General features: G+C 43.0%; 1 long non-coding RNA gene across 1 annotated transcript in view; it reads right to left on the reverse strand.

Annotated features, from left to right (window-relative positions):
• Window positions 1-1,513: 1,513 nt before the first annotated feature.
• The window catches only part of LOC148435667 (uncharacterized), a 50,684-nt gene continuing 38,736 nt past the window's right edge, over window positions 1,514-13,461 (reverse strand). Inside the window, exons 4-5 of the long non-coding RNA XR_015876580.1 lie at window positions 1,708-1,779; window positions 1,514-1,609 (exon numbers count right to left, since the gene is read on the reverse strand). This is a non-coding gene — a long non-coding RNA (uncharacterized LOC148435667). The remainder of the gene's footprint in view (window positions 1,610-1,707; window positions 1,780-13,461) is intronic.

Consider the following 13,461-nt stretch of genomic DNA (forward strand, 5'->3'; position numbering starts at 1 on the left):
GTCTGGCCACTCTACCATGTAAGCCTGATTGGTGGATTGCTGCAGAGATGGTTGTCCTTCTGGAAGGTTCTCCTCTCTCCATAGAGGAATGCTGTAGCTCTGACAGAGTGACCATCGGGTTCTTGGTCACCTCCCTGACTAGGGAGGTGACCAAGATCCCCCGATCCCCCGATCGCTCAGTTTAGATGACCGGCCAACTATAGGAAGAGTTCTTGTGGCTCCGAACTTCTTCTTTTTATGGATGATGGAGGCCACTGCTCATTGGGACCTTCAAAGCAGCAAATATTTTTCTGTACCCTTCCCCAGATTTTTGCCTCGAGACAATCCTGTCTCGGAGGTCTACAGACAATTCCTTGGACTTCATGCTTGGTTTGTGCTCTGACATGCACTGTCAAGTGTGGGACCTTATATAGACAGGTGTATGCCTTTCAAAATCATGTCCAATCAACTGAATTTACCACAGGTGGACTCCAATTAAGCTGTAGGAACATCTCAAGGATGATCAGTGGAAACAGGGTGCACTTGAGCTCAATTTTGAGCTTCATGGCAAAGGCTGTGAATACTTATGTACATGTGATTTCTTATGGAGCATACACATGGTCAGATTTGTCAGATCTGTCAGATGAACGATTGAACGATTTTTGACCGCATTAAAATGAATGGAATCGTCCAAGTCTGACTGCAAACACATCAGATGTCAGATATAGTTATCTGACCATCGGGAACGCGCATCATTCAAATCGTTCATCTGACAGATATGTCAGATTTTCCTTCAGATATGACCGATTGAACGATTTTTTAAATCATTATCGTTCAGATCTGAAGAAAAGTCTGACCGTGTGTATGCTCCATCAGTGTTTTTTTTTTAATGAAATTTGCAAAAAAATCTCAAAAAAACTTATTACACATTGTCATTATGGGGTATTGTGTGTAGAATTTTGAGGACAAAAATTAATTTATTCCATTTTGGGATAAGGGTGAACATAACAAAATGTGGAAAAAGTGAAGCGTTGTGAATACTTTCCGGATGAACTGTAGCTGTAAGTTTTGAACATTTCAATTTTGGAATTTACTCTTAAATTCTCCTATTCCCAATCCAACCACATCACCCGGTAGAATGAAATGATCGTGGCAGTTCTGCAAACCATACTGCAAATTTACAAATACAGTGCAGAATTGAAAAGGAAAAAGCTGGATAATGGGGCAATTCAATTAGCGGCCTGGCCGTGAAGTGCTGTCCAGGAAAGTTACATCGCGACCAGCAACATCGCTAGTTTCTCCTTGCACCCCATAGAAAACTAGCGATGCTCAGCCTACCCTAATAGGTAAATAGGAACGCAGCCAAACATTGCGGGATGTGTACAGCGGCACAGCGTCTCCAATTCAATTGGTCGGTAAGACTGTATTGTTTGTATTTGCTATTACACTTACTTCTAGAATTTTATCTCCAGTCTTCAAGGCATTGGTTCTCCCCGCGGGACTGTCTTCCAGGACCTGCTTAATAAAAATCCCTTTCAGCTCCTCCCCATTTTTGAGGCGTTTTATAACGGTTTGCCCACCAACAATGCTGATTCCAAGGGAAACTTCAGGCTCTCTCCAAATTTCTACCCTGAAAGGAGATCAGAAAACAGGAGATGGTTGGACAACAGTAATGCAGTTATTGGAAGTGGTTAAAGACAGGGACGCACACTGACAGCTATGACATACACACGTGGGGCGCTCCAGTGGCTGAATGTTGGGGTCTCCTCTCCTTCCCCTTCTTCCCGTTCAGGTAGTTTCCTATAGATAGAATAAAAGTGACAAATGTAATACAGAGTACAAGACAGCAGTGCATCTTACTGCAAATGCCATTACTGCCATGCAAGTACCATGTACCAGTACATCCATGCCCTGCACCTGGGGCGAAGCTGGGAAGATAGAGAGCACTGGGCATCACAGGAATTTTTTGAAGTGGCCACTAACTGACTTCCATCGTTTTGTGCTGTTCTGCATAGCACGGCTATAGGCTACATGAGCTATCGTATACTACTGGAAAAGAAGGATACAACCGTATATACTCGAGTATATTTTTTGTGCTGAAAAAGTACCCCCATGGCTTATACTCGAGTGAAGTGTAGCGCTGACCGGACGGAGTTCAGTAAGTGCTACACACTGCCAAACACACAGCCGCCGGAGCCGGCAGCTGCGTGTTTGGTGTAATCAGCAGCGGCTGAGAGTCTGTCAGACTCTCAGTGGCTGCTGCTGCTCCCACTGCGGGAGCCATCTTCCGGCTCCCGCAGTGGGTAATGGGAGACACGTCGTCATGACGATGTCTCTACCATGCAAAGCGGCCGGAGGAGTGGATAGCGGCGGGACCAGGAGTGGGAGTTTCAGGTAAGTGATTTTTTTTTTTAATTCTTATCACGTCTCTCTCTATTGGGGGGGGACTACAGGGGGCACTACCAGGGGGCGTTTACTACAGGGGGCACTACCAGGGGGCGATTACTACAGGGGGCACTACAAGGGGGCGATTACTACAGGGGGCACTACCAGGGGGCGATTACTACAGGGGGCACTAAAAGGGGGGATTACCACTGGGGGCACTACAAGGGGGGGATTACTACAGGGGGCACTATAAGGGGTGATTACCACTGGGGGTACTGCCAGGGGGGGATTACTACTGGGGGCACTAAAAGGGGGGGATTACCACTGGAGGCACTGAAAGGGGGGATTACTACTGGGTGCACTACCAGGAGGGATTACTACTGGGGGCACAACCAGGGGGAATTACTATAGGGGGCACTACCAGCTGTTGCCATTTCCCACACTAGGCTTATACTCGAGTCAATAAGTTTTCCCAGTTTTTTGGGGTAAAAGTAGGTACCTCGGCTTATATTCGGGTCGGCTTATACTCGGCGTATATACGGTAATACAACATTAAAGGCACTGTACCATCATTAACGTAATGTCCAGACAAGTTATTATCCTGCTTTAAAGAGACACAGAGGAGAACACATTTGGTGCTTCTTACAAAGTTCGTACAGTGAATATAATGGAGAAAATAACTTCATATTAACTGCTGGCTCGTAAAATAAGTTATTAGACTTCCAATGAAAACCTGGGAAGAGTAACTGTGCAGCCTTTGGCTAATCACTATTGGTACCTGCGATATGGGACCGTTAAAGTGCCCCCCCTTCGTCTACACACAGTGAAGACCGACAATTTTGGGGCAATATTCATCACCGAGGCAATAGGCAAAAAAGTGCCTTGTGCCTCAGTGATGTCACTGATCATTAGGAAATAGCTAAATCAAATATGGGCTCTTCATGCAAAATGTTCCAGGCGCCCTGCAAGTGTGTAAGCGACATTAAAAAATGCACAGTACAGGCAACATTATTAACCATGACAAGGAATTAACGCTGCTACTACAGAAAAAAAAACTTCCAAAATACTAACAGGAAGCAAAATTACAACAAAACTCTACATCTATCTATGTTAAACAAAATTGAATCAAAGACGCAGTCTCACAGCTTTAACATTTAATGCGATCATGCCCAATATATTATTAAGTGTGACACCTACTGTATTTGCCTGAATGTATAACCGTTTATTAGATATCTAGATAGAGCCAGGAGCAATACAGGTTGAGTCTCCCATATCCAAAATGCTTGGGACCAGGGGTATTTTGGATATCGGAACATTCTGTATTTTGGAATAATTGCATGCCATATTAAAATATCTTAGCTATAGGGCCCAAATCTAAACACAGAATGCATTTATGATTTATATACACCTTATACACACAGCCTGAAGGTCATTTTATACCATATTTTCAATAATTTTGTGGCTCAAACAAAGTTTGTGTACATACATGAAATTTATTTATGTGTCATATACACCTTATACACACAGCCTATTGGTCAATTTATACTTTATTTTTAATAATTTTGTGCCTTAAACAAAGTTTGTGTGCATTGAACCATCAAAAATCAAAGTTTTCACTATCTCAGTCATGCTTAAAATATTCCGTATTTCGGAATATTTGGATATGGGATACTCAGCCTGTATCAGAAATGCATTCTAGAGAAGGCAAGGCAGACAGCACCACCTAGAGGAGACTAAAGAGCCAACAAATTACAACTAAGGCCCGTATTCAATTTGAGGCGAAAAGTCCAGACTTTTCGCCTGCTGGACTTTTCGCCTCCTTCACCTGTTTTCCAGGCAGAAAAGTATTGCGCGCGTGCCCACTATTCCCCGTATTCAAAGGACGCGAAAACGAGACCCGGCAAAACTGGGAGCGGCAAAAAAAATGGGAATTTTCGGGAAAACATCCTTGGACCCACCTAAAGATGAAGACATGGGGGTTCACTATGGGTACCCCCGTTTTTGCCTGCTGAAGGGAAGTCGGGTTTTTAAATAGCCGCGGCAGGTGCATAAATGCGGCTTTGAAGAAGGTGATACAGAAGAGGATTTAGCAATTTTTTTGGGGGAAAAAATAACTATGCCCATCAAATTTGGGGTACATGAAAATGGGTGCAAGCATATTTTTAACTCCCTAAAATGATTTTTTAAACATTCTTCAATAATATACCTGCCGCTACCACCCGCAATGCAGAAAACACCTTCCGCATATAAGGGAACCCCTGTGGATTTATTATCGCTATTTTAGAAGTGTGTTCGCTATTTTTTTACAACCAAAATTAAAAGTTCATTTTTTGGGGTGCCCCTTTTTTTTTTTTTTTACATACATTAATTTGAGGGGCCATTCCCAGTGGTGCAGGCTATTTTTTTTTTAAGCCTGCACCCCTAAACCCCAATTCTGCACTTTTTTTCACCAGCTAAAGGAAGGAGAAAACTTATCCCTGTTTTTTTACAAAGACTTTTCGCACCTATGAAAAGTCTTTGAAATTGAATACAGGGATAATGCAAACAGGCGAAAATGATAACGGGTTTTCGCCTCAAATTGAATATGGCCCTAAATGTGCAACTTTTTTAAAAAATGTTTCATTTCAGTAACTCTCCAATAGTCATTTTGCTGCAAATGGAGTACCCTCATTTTAAAGTAGGTGGACAAAGATTGGTACAGTAATTTTAATAAAGGAAATTCTGTTTGAACTAATAATGATGCACAGTGATTCAGTAAAAGTTGATGCACTAATGTAGGGAGGAAAAATAAAGATTACACTGAAAGGATGAATAGTTAACGTGCCCTATTTATACCAACTGTGCATACTGTACTTAGGGGCAGATTAATACTACATCACGCCATAGACCCAAAGCCAAATATTTATTTTATGCCTGATAACCCCCTACTTTACACCATTTATTCTGTATGACGCACAATAAGCCTCATGCTTCCAGTATTTGCTGCTGCATCTCCCCAAGTTCATTGTAATATTCTGCACACCAAGATCATTTACATTACTCTGGCAGTCTGAATGGGTCCGGACATTGTGTACAGCAAGTTCCACTGACAGGCGTCACTTGGAGACGTGTTGGGGGTGCTGTCCCTCCAGGAAGGCACCTGAGCAGGATATTTATTTGGATACGTGAGTGCCGGGGTTTGCCAAAAAGTCTATTATATATATATATATATATGTATATATATAAAAATTATCGGCACTCACCAGGTAAAGAGGCATAGAAAGGTTTAATTTACCATTAAAACAATAAGGTGCATAAGATCAGTCGACGTTTCGATCCCATTTAAGGATCTTTATCGAGACATAACAGCAGTTCCCAATAGCAAGACAGCCAAGTGCAAAGTCTATATATAATATATTTTTATATATATACATATCTTGGAGCTGTGGCTGTACATTGTTGATATGTCTGATTGTCGCTATCGTTGATATGTGCTATTGGCTTGAAAAAGGTCTGGATATGACCGAAACGTCGCTATGCTATTTCAACTTTTTGATAATATTGGAAAAAATCATCTTTTTGCTACATCTGACTGGTGAGTGCCTCCATTGGGATATAGATATATATATACACACACACATATATACACATATATATATACACACATATACATATATACACTCACATATATATATATATATATATATATACACACATATATATATATATATATATATATATATATATACATATACACACATATACACACACACATATATACACACATATACATATATACACACATATACATATATACACACACACACCTGTGAATGTTCAATGCAGCTCTTTATCACAAATATACATTTAAATTCCGGCAGGACCATTGTACGCGGACCCAAAAAGGGATGGGGCTTCAGAGGGTGGGTGTGGCTATTGTGCACTAGGGTGAATAAGAGGCACAGACAGTGTAATGGTTAGCGTTACTGCCTCACAGCACTGAGGTCATGGGTTCGATTCCCACTACAGCCCTAACTGTGTGGAGTTTGTATATTCTCCCTGTGCTTGTCTGGGTTTCCTCCGGGTACTCTGCTTTCCTCCCACATTCCAAAAATATACTGGTAGGTTAATTGGTTCCCAACAAAAAATGAATCCTAGTGTGTACATGTGATAGGGAAAATAGAGTGTAAGCTCCACTGGGGCTGGAAATAAATAAATAAATGAAATAAATAAATGGTTTCCACAGATTATTTTGTCCTGATTTCTCCTGGATAAATGTTAGGAAGTATGACATAAGGCAAGCTGTACCTTCGGTAGGGATTTCCATTGAATGCAATAGTGAGGGGGTATATTGTGCTTGTGTGGGCGCTTCCAGGGTCAGAGCAAGCCTAAACTATGACTGTGATGAGTATCCCTAGTATAAAACTCACAGGAAGGTCAATACTGGCAATGAAAGGGTGTCATCCCATTGAGTGCTCTGCCATCAATAGCTGAAGGTTTTGAACTATAGTCGGACAACAATTTATGGCTGAGACATCAATAGTTCGCAGCCACGCATGCGCAAGCCTCTGAAACCAATGGTAAAACTAGGGGTGTTAAAATGGTAATTGAAGGCTCCATAGCAAGAGTTTGTAAGGGGCCCTTTGTACCACCCAATGGTGAAAAATATATAACACACTTAACTTTGAGAAGGAAGATGAGCCCCCCTCAGCTCTGGGCCCCACTGCAGCTGCATCCTTTACACCTATGGTAGTTACGCCCATGGGTAAAACCATCTACCTTTGCCAGCTAACCATTGATGGTCAACCCTAATTTTTGCCACCTACATAGGAGACCCATGGGATTTCAGGTACCTTTACCATAAGGGTCTTGTGTTATTATTTATGGTCCAATTCCAGAATTTAAGCAAAGGCTTTGTTCTGTCTCTTTCTGTGTGATCGATCAGGATCTACGAGATCTGCTTCACTTTCCTGCCAGCCCTGATTATCACCTTCACCAGTCCACTATCTGCTCCCAAGGGAGATTACTACAATAGGGGCTAGAACAGGGCAGCCAGTCCGCTAATAAACTGCACTAGAAAAACATTGGCCCTCATTCAGAGGCGGTCGCAAGAAGCGATCGCTCTCTCTGAATGAGGGCGGCCGCTTCCTTTTTTTTTTAGTGTGGCCTCCTGGTCGCTAGCTAAGCTGTGGGTTACCACCCACAGCTTAGCAACCGACCAGGGTGATGGTCGCGATGGTGAACACCATCGCGACCTGCAACGAGACCCTAAGGTTGGGTCTTGGCAAACGCAAGCCCCAGGGAGCTTCCTGCTCTGATTGAGGTCAGTGCGGCCGCCCACAAAACGGCAGGAGTTCCTTAAGGAACGCCTCCATTTGTGAAATAACCCCTCGCCCCCAAAAAACAGGGTGAGCTGTCGATCAACATCGACAGCCGCCCCTTTTGTAGAGAGCTCTGGAGTGAGAGAGATTCTCTCTCGCTCCGGGGCTTGCGCACGCACAGCGCGGCACATGCTGCGCATGCGCAGGGCTAACCATCGACCAGGTTGCGAGCGCATCGGCGCTTGCGACCGGGTCTGAATGAGACCCATTGTTTCTTATTGTCAATAACAACTTTTTTTTTTTTTTCAACAGTTTCCAAAATTGGCCCCTACAGTGTATCACCGGTATAGGGGCATATTCAATTAGATGCAAAAAGTCCCGTACTTTTCGCTGACATCACTGGTTTTCAGTGCGAAGAAGTATCGTGCTCGTCCCCGTTTATCCCCGTAATCAAAAAGAAATCAGCGAAAACGGGACCCGGCGAAACTGTAACATGCGAAAAGTGCTGTCAGATTTGGGGAAATCAGCCTGACACCCCCCAAAAGATGCATCGACATTGGGGATCACTATAGATACCCCCGAATAGCTCTGCTGAAGGTATTTGGGGTTCTTAAATGGTCTCAATAGCTGCTATTTAGTGTCTTTGCATTAGTGGTGAAGAAAATTATTTAGCAGGTTTTTTTGGTGAAAATAAGTAGTCCCAGCAAATTTGGGGTACATGAAAATGGGTGCTAGCATATTTTAAAGTTGCTAAAGTGAACTTTTAATAAACGTAAAAAATCCACCTGCCGCGACCACCTGCAAACTTAAGAACACCTGGGGCATACTTGGGGACCCCCTGGAGTCTATTTTGCTAGTTATTAAGTTTGTAACTCAACTTTGGACTTTTTCACCCCCAAAATGAAAACACTTTTTTGGGGTGATCTAAAGTATTTTTTAAACTTTTTTTACGCAGTTTACCTTTGGGGGACTGTCCCAAGGGTGCAGGGAGGTTTTCCGAGGTTTGCACCCCAAAACCCCAATTCTGTACTTTTTTTTGACACCTATTCATAGGCAAAACTTTTCACAGGTTCAAATACATTGGAGTTTCCGCACCGGTGAAAAAGTCTCCAAAATTGAATACGGAGGAAACTTTTCGCATGGCAAAATGTCACTCGCGATGCAGTTTTCTGCGAAAAAGTTTTTCGCACCTAAGTGAATATGGCCTATAGAATGGTCGATGTAACCTCCATAGCTGCATCAGTCATGTACCCAGCATCCCAATGCACCCGATTTAGGGGACTGTCCCGCACATCAGGACTATTGTCCCAATTCCAGGAGAACTGTGCCCCACTAATGGATTCCCCTCAATGCTGTGTGTGTGAGGGACAGGTGGGTGGGCACAGCAAGGGTGTTTGTAGAGCAGTATAGAGAGGACTGGGAGTGACCCAGCACTTTGGAAACTCTGGGTATACCCAAGGGGCACATGGCCCTGTTCTATTCTCACACATGGTCCTGAATACTATAATATATAATCTGTGAGGATCTGCCACCTCTTTATCTGGCCTAAGTTGTGTTTTTTCTGTCATTTATGTACCTTGCAATGCCCAAATAATTCTCCCCCCACCTTCCCCCCAAAAATTATATTACAAAAATCATATAACTAGGCCATTCCTTCAAGCTATTGTATGAAGAGGCGATGATCACAAAGAAGGCAGTACAGCAGCAGGATTTACTGTAAACTGAGCATAGGGAAGAGAAGGCAAACAATGGCACCTCTCCTGAACGAGAGCTCAGCAAGCAGATTATACTAGCACCAACAGAAGTTGTTCAATAGCATGAATAATTATTATTATTATTAATCATTTCAGTTTATATTAGACAAATTATAGGGTTACAGTTCTTTTAAATATTTTTCTTACGGATACAACTTTGGTAAAATAGACGACAGCTCATTAATTCTCAGCTTGGAGGTTTGTCCTACACGCTCATGCTGTAAGCAGATCTACTTGTGTCACTCAGAGTCTTCAGATGCCCTCCTGATTAGGTCATAACAAAATAAAATAAAATTCTACCCAAGGGAGATGAGAGAGCATAAAACTCGATTGGCAAAAAAGACGTTAATGGCACTGCACGATACCCTTCTGAAACCGAATTTATCATTCCATTACCGAGTCAGAAGTAGGGAGCTCATTATATCGTAATAAAATTATACACCTTCTGAAATGTTGTTAACGAAAACACAATAATGTTTTATGTGCCATCCTTACAAAAGCCAAATAGATCAAGCCTCGGAAACCCTTGCCGCTCTGTTGCCTCTTCTAGATCGTCAAATGATTGATCAGACTTCAACAGAATACGCATAAATATACCGGCACCTCCAGATTTTATACCCAGTTTTTAAACTGAGAATATGCCAAGTTTAATTTCAGTCCAAAAAAAGAGTAATAAAAGTACAGAAGCCTTTGGCCCATTTTTATTAATGATGGAGGAGAGACAAAGATACAGTTACAGAAATTGGCTATTAATGGTTGGTGTAAGGTTCTATACCAGGGGTCTTCAACCTTGGCCCTCCAGCTGCTGTGGAACTACACATCCCAGCATGCACTGCCATAGTTTTAGCATGCTGTTATATCAAAAAGGTGGCAGTGCATGCTGGGATGTGTAGTTCCACAGCAGCTGGAGGGCCAAGGTTGAAGACCCCTTTTCTATACTATATTACTGGGTACTTTGCACTGAAATTTGTCTTTTTGTGATCAGTCTACAACAGAGGTTTTCAAACAGTTCCCGATTTCCAGGTCACCCAGCAGGTGCACAGGTGTACTCATTACTCACTGACACACTTTAAACGAGCCACAGTTGGAGCTAATTATTTCACTTGTGATTCTGTCAGGAGACCTGGCAAACATGACCCGTTTGGGGTCCTGAGGACCGAGTTTGAGAACCTGTGCTCTACAAAGATGATGTTCAAACAATTGCTTGAAGAGCCTTCAAAATACTACAAAACTTCTCCTACTAATAAAGTGTGTTTCAATGTTTTTATTTGGATGACACGTCAGGCCTGAGCCAAGTCTGTCCCTTACAGCCAATATAAAAAGGCTTCAGGGAGATAGATGTGTCCTCCTAAATCTATCCTCAATACGCCATGCAGCGCGACATGCCTGACGTGAGGGAGCCGTCAGGTCCTGTGCAGCACTGGTCGCATCGGTAGTCTTTTTGTGCCGAAAATGCAGATCCTACAATGTGACCCCTTCCACCTGGTACAAAAAGCTCTGCTCCTGGATTTCTCTCTTAATTGATGACTGCAGCTACTTGTGGTGAAACACCTGCCTCATCTTTTAGCTAGCTCTACACAGGTGTCTGTAATCATTAATTAAGAGAGAAATCCAGGAGCAGAGCATTTGTACCGGGTGGAAGGGGTCATGTTGGAGGGTAGGAAAATGCATCTAAGGGCCGTATTCAATTAGGCTGCGAAAAACCCGTTATTGGCGATACTTTATCGCCGATGACGTCATTTTCTCAGTTTTCACTTTTCCCCGTATTCAATTTCAAAGACTTTTCACAGGTGCGAAAAGTCTTTGGCAAAATCTAGGGATAAGTTTTCACAATAGAATAGGTGGCGAAAAAAAGTACAGAATCGGGGTTTTGGGGTACAAACTAAAAAAAAGTACCCTGCACCCCTTGCACTGTCCCCCCAAAAGTATTCTGTGTAAAAAAAAAAAAAAAAAGAGTTCCACAGGACAGGACACTCCACAAAATGCAAAATGTATTTATTTTTGGGAGCAAAAAATAAAAATTGGGGTGACAAACCTTTTAAACTAGCAAAATAGACTGTGCGGGGGTCCCTAAGTTTGCCCCAGGTGTTTTTTGATTGCGGTTTGTTGCGGCAGGTGGATTTTTTCACTTTAGGGACTTAAAAATATGCTTGCATCCATTTTCATGTACCCCAAATTTGATGGGACTAGTTATTTTTCCCAAAAATTTTTTGTCAAAGACGCATAAAAGCACCTGTAGAGACCGTTTAAAGACCCCACATACCTTTAGCAGGGCTATTCGGGGGTACTCATAGTGAACCCACATGTCAGAGCATCTTTTGGAGGGTGTCAGGCTGATTTCCCCTAAAATTACAGCACTTATCGCAGATTTCCTTTTCGCTGGGTCCCGTTTTCGCCAAAATGCAACGGAATACGAGGAATCGCGTGGACAAGCGCGATAACTTTTCACTTCCAAAACCTCCTTTGGCTCCGAAAAGACCGGCAACTGACTTTTCGCCTCAAATTGAATATGGCCCTAAGTCGCAATGCAATGTCACTAGGAAGCACCAGGAGACTGTGCTGATTAATATAATATGTGACACTTGTATATCTGTGTCTGCGACTGAGAATGTAAACGGTGCTTGGCGTGGGAAAAATCAGTGGTCGCTGCATTGTCGCACTTTGCGCGCTGATTGAGACAGCCAGTCGCACACAGAAATACAAGTGTCACATATCAGACTAATCAGCACACTGTCTCCTGGTGCACCCTAGTCGCATCGCATTGCGACTTAAGGTGCCCACACACATACCGATGTCCTCACGATACGATTTTATGGCCAATTTCCTCATGAACTTTCACGGAAGCTCCCTTGCCGTCGTGATCACTATTTTGGAAAGAAGACACCCAATATGTGTTGCGATCTCACGATCTATCGGATCGTACACATCGTGAGATTGGCCATAACAAATCGTGAGTTTAAAAAAAAAAAAAAAACAGGCTCTTGACTATTAGTGGGAAATTTAAATAGCCATAACAATGGGAGGGGCTATCTAGGGAGTATAAAAAGCAGGCATCCTTTAAACTCTGTGTACATTCTGCTCTGCTACTAGATGAGGCTAGGTGTATTCCTGCTGAATCCTGTACATTGCTACTGTGCTCTTTGTATTTGGCTTGCCTTTTATAAAGGTTATTCTACCTGCAAGTGTGAGGTACCTACCTGCATTCTAACCTGTTCCTGAATTCTGTACTGATGCATCCCTATCGGTATAGAGTGTTGGTCGCTGAAGCTGGCGTCCTGGAGATTAGGAAGAGGGCCCAGCGAAGAAGGACGAGAGCATGCTGGACCAAGGAGTGGCTGCTACAAAGGGATACCCGCTCTCACATGTCCCTGCTGATGGAAATCAAGGAGAATAACCCGGACGACTATCGGAACTACCTGCGCATGGATGACGCCAGCTTCCAAGAATTGCTGCATCTGGTGACCCCCCACATCCAGAGACAGGACACAAGGTGGCGGAGGGCAATCCCTGCTGAAGACAGACTGGTGGCTACCCTAAGGTACCTGGCTACAGGAAGATCACTGGAAGACCTAAGTTTGGGACACTCATCTCACCTCAGTCTTTGGGCGTCATCATTCCGGAGACCTGCAAAGCCATCGTAAAAGTGCTACAGTACCAGTATTGCAAGGTAAGTTAAAAAAAAACACCACACATTGGTTTCTTGTGCAAAGAATAATTTTTATTTTTATTTTTTACTCAACATAAAGCAAAAAATTGCCTTCTTTTAGTACAATGTGCACTGACCTGCAGGCAACTGAAAGTGTGCACTAAACTGTGTGCAATATACTTTTTTTGTAACAAGTTCACAAAAGAACATTATCACCAAATTTTATGAATCCCAATAGGTAGCCGGCTGTATGTGATAGGGTGGGTCAGACGCAAGTTTGAACAGGCCAATACACATATGGCACAAGTGTACATTGTGGCCCCAGCTTCCAGCAATGTGCCATGTGCGTAGTGACCTTGTCCAAATAGCGTCATCACCACCCTATCCCATGCAGCAA

Source organism: Taudactylus pleione, unplaced genomic scaffold (genome assembly GCF_031769625.1).
Source record: "Taudactylus pleione unplaced genomic scaffold, aTauple2 ptg002131l, whole genome shotgun sequence".
In the NCBI taxonomy this organism is placed as follows: Eukaryota; Metazoa; Chordata; class Amphibia; order Anura; family Myobatrachidae; genus Taudactylus; species Taudactylus pleione.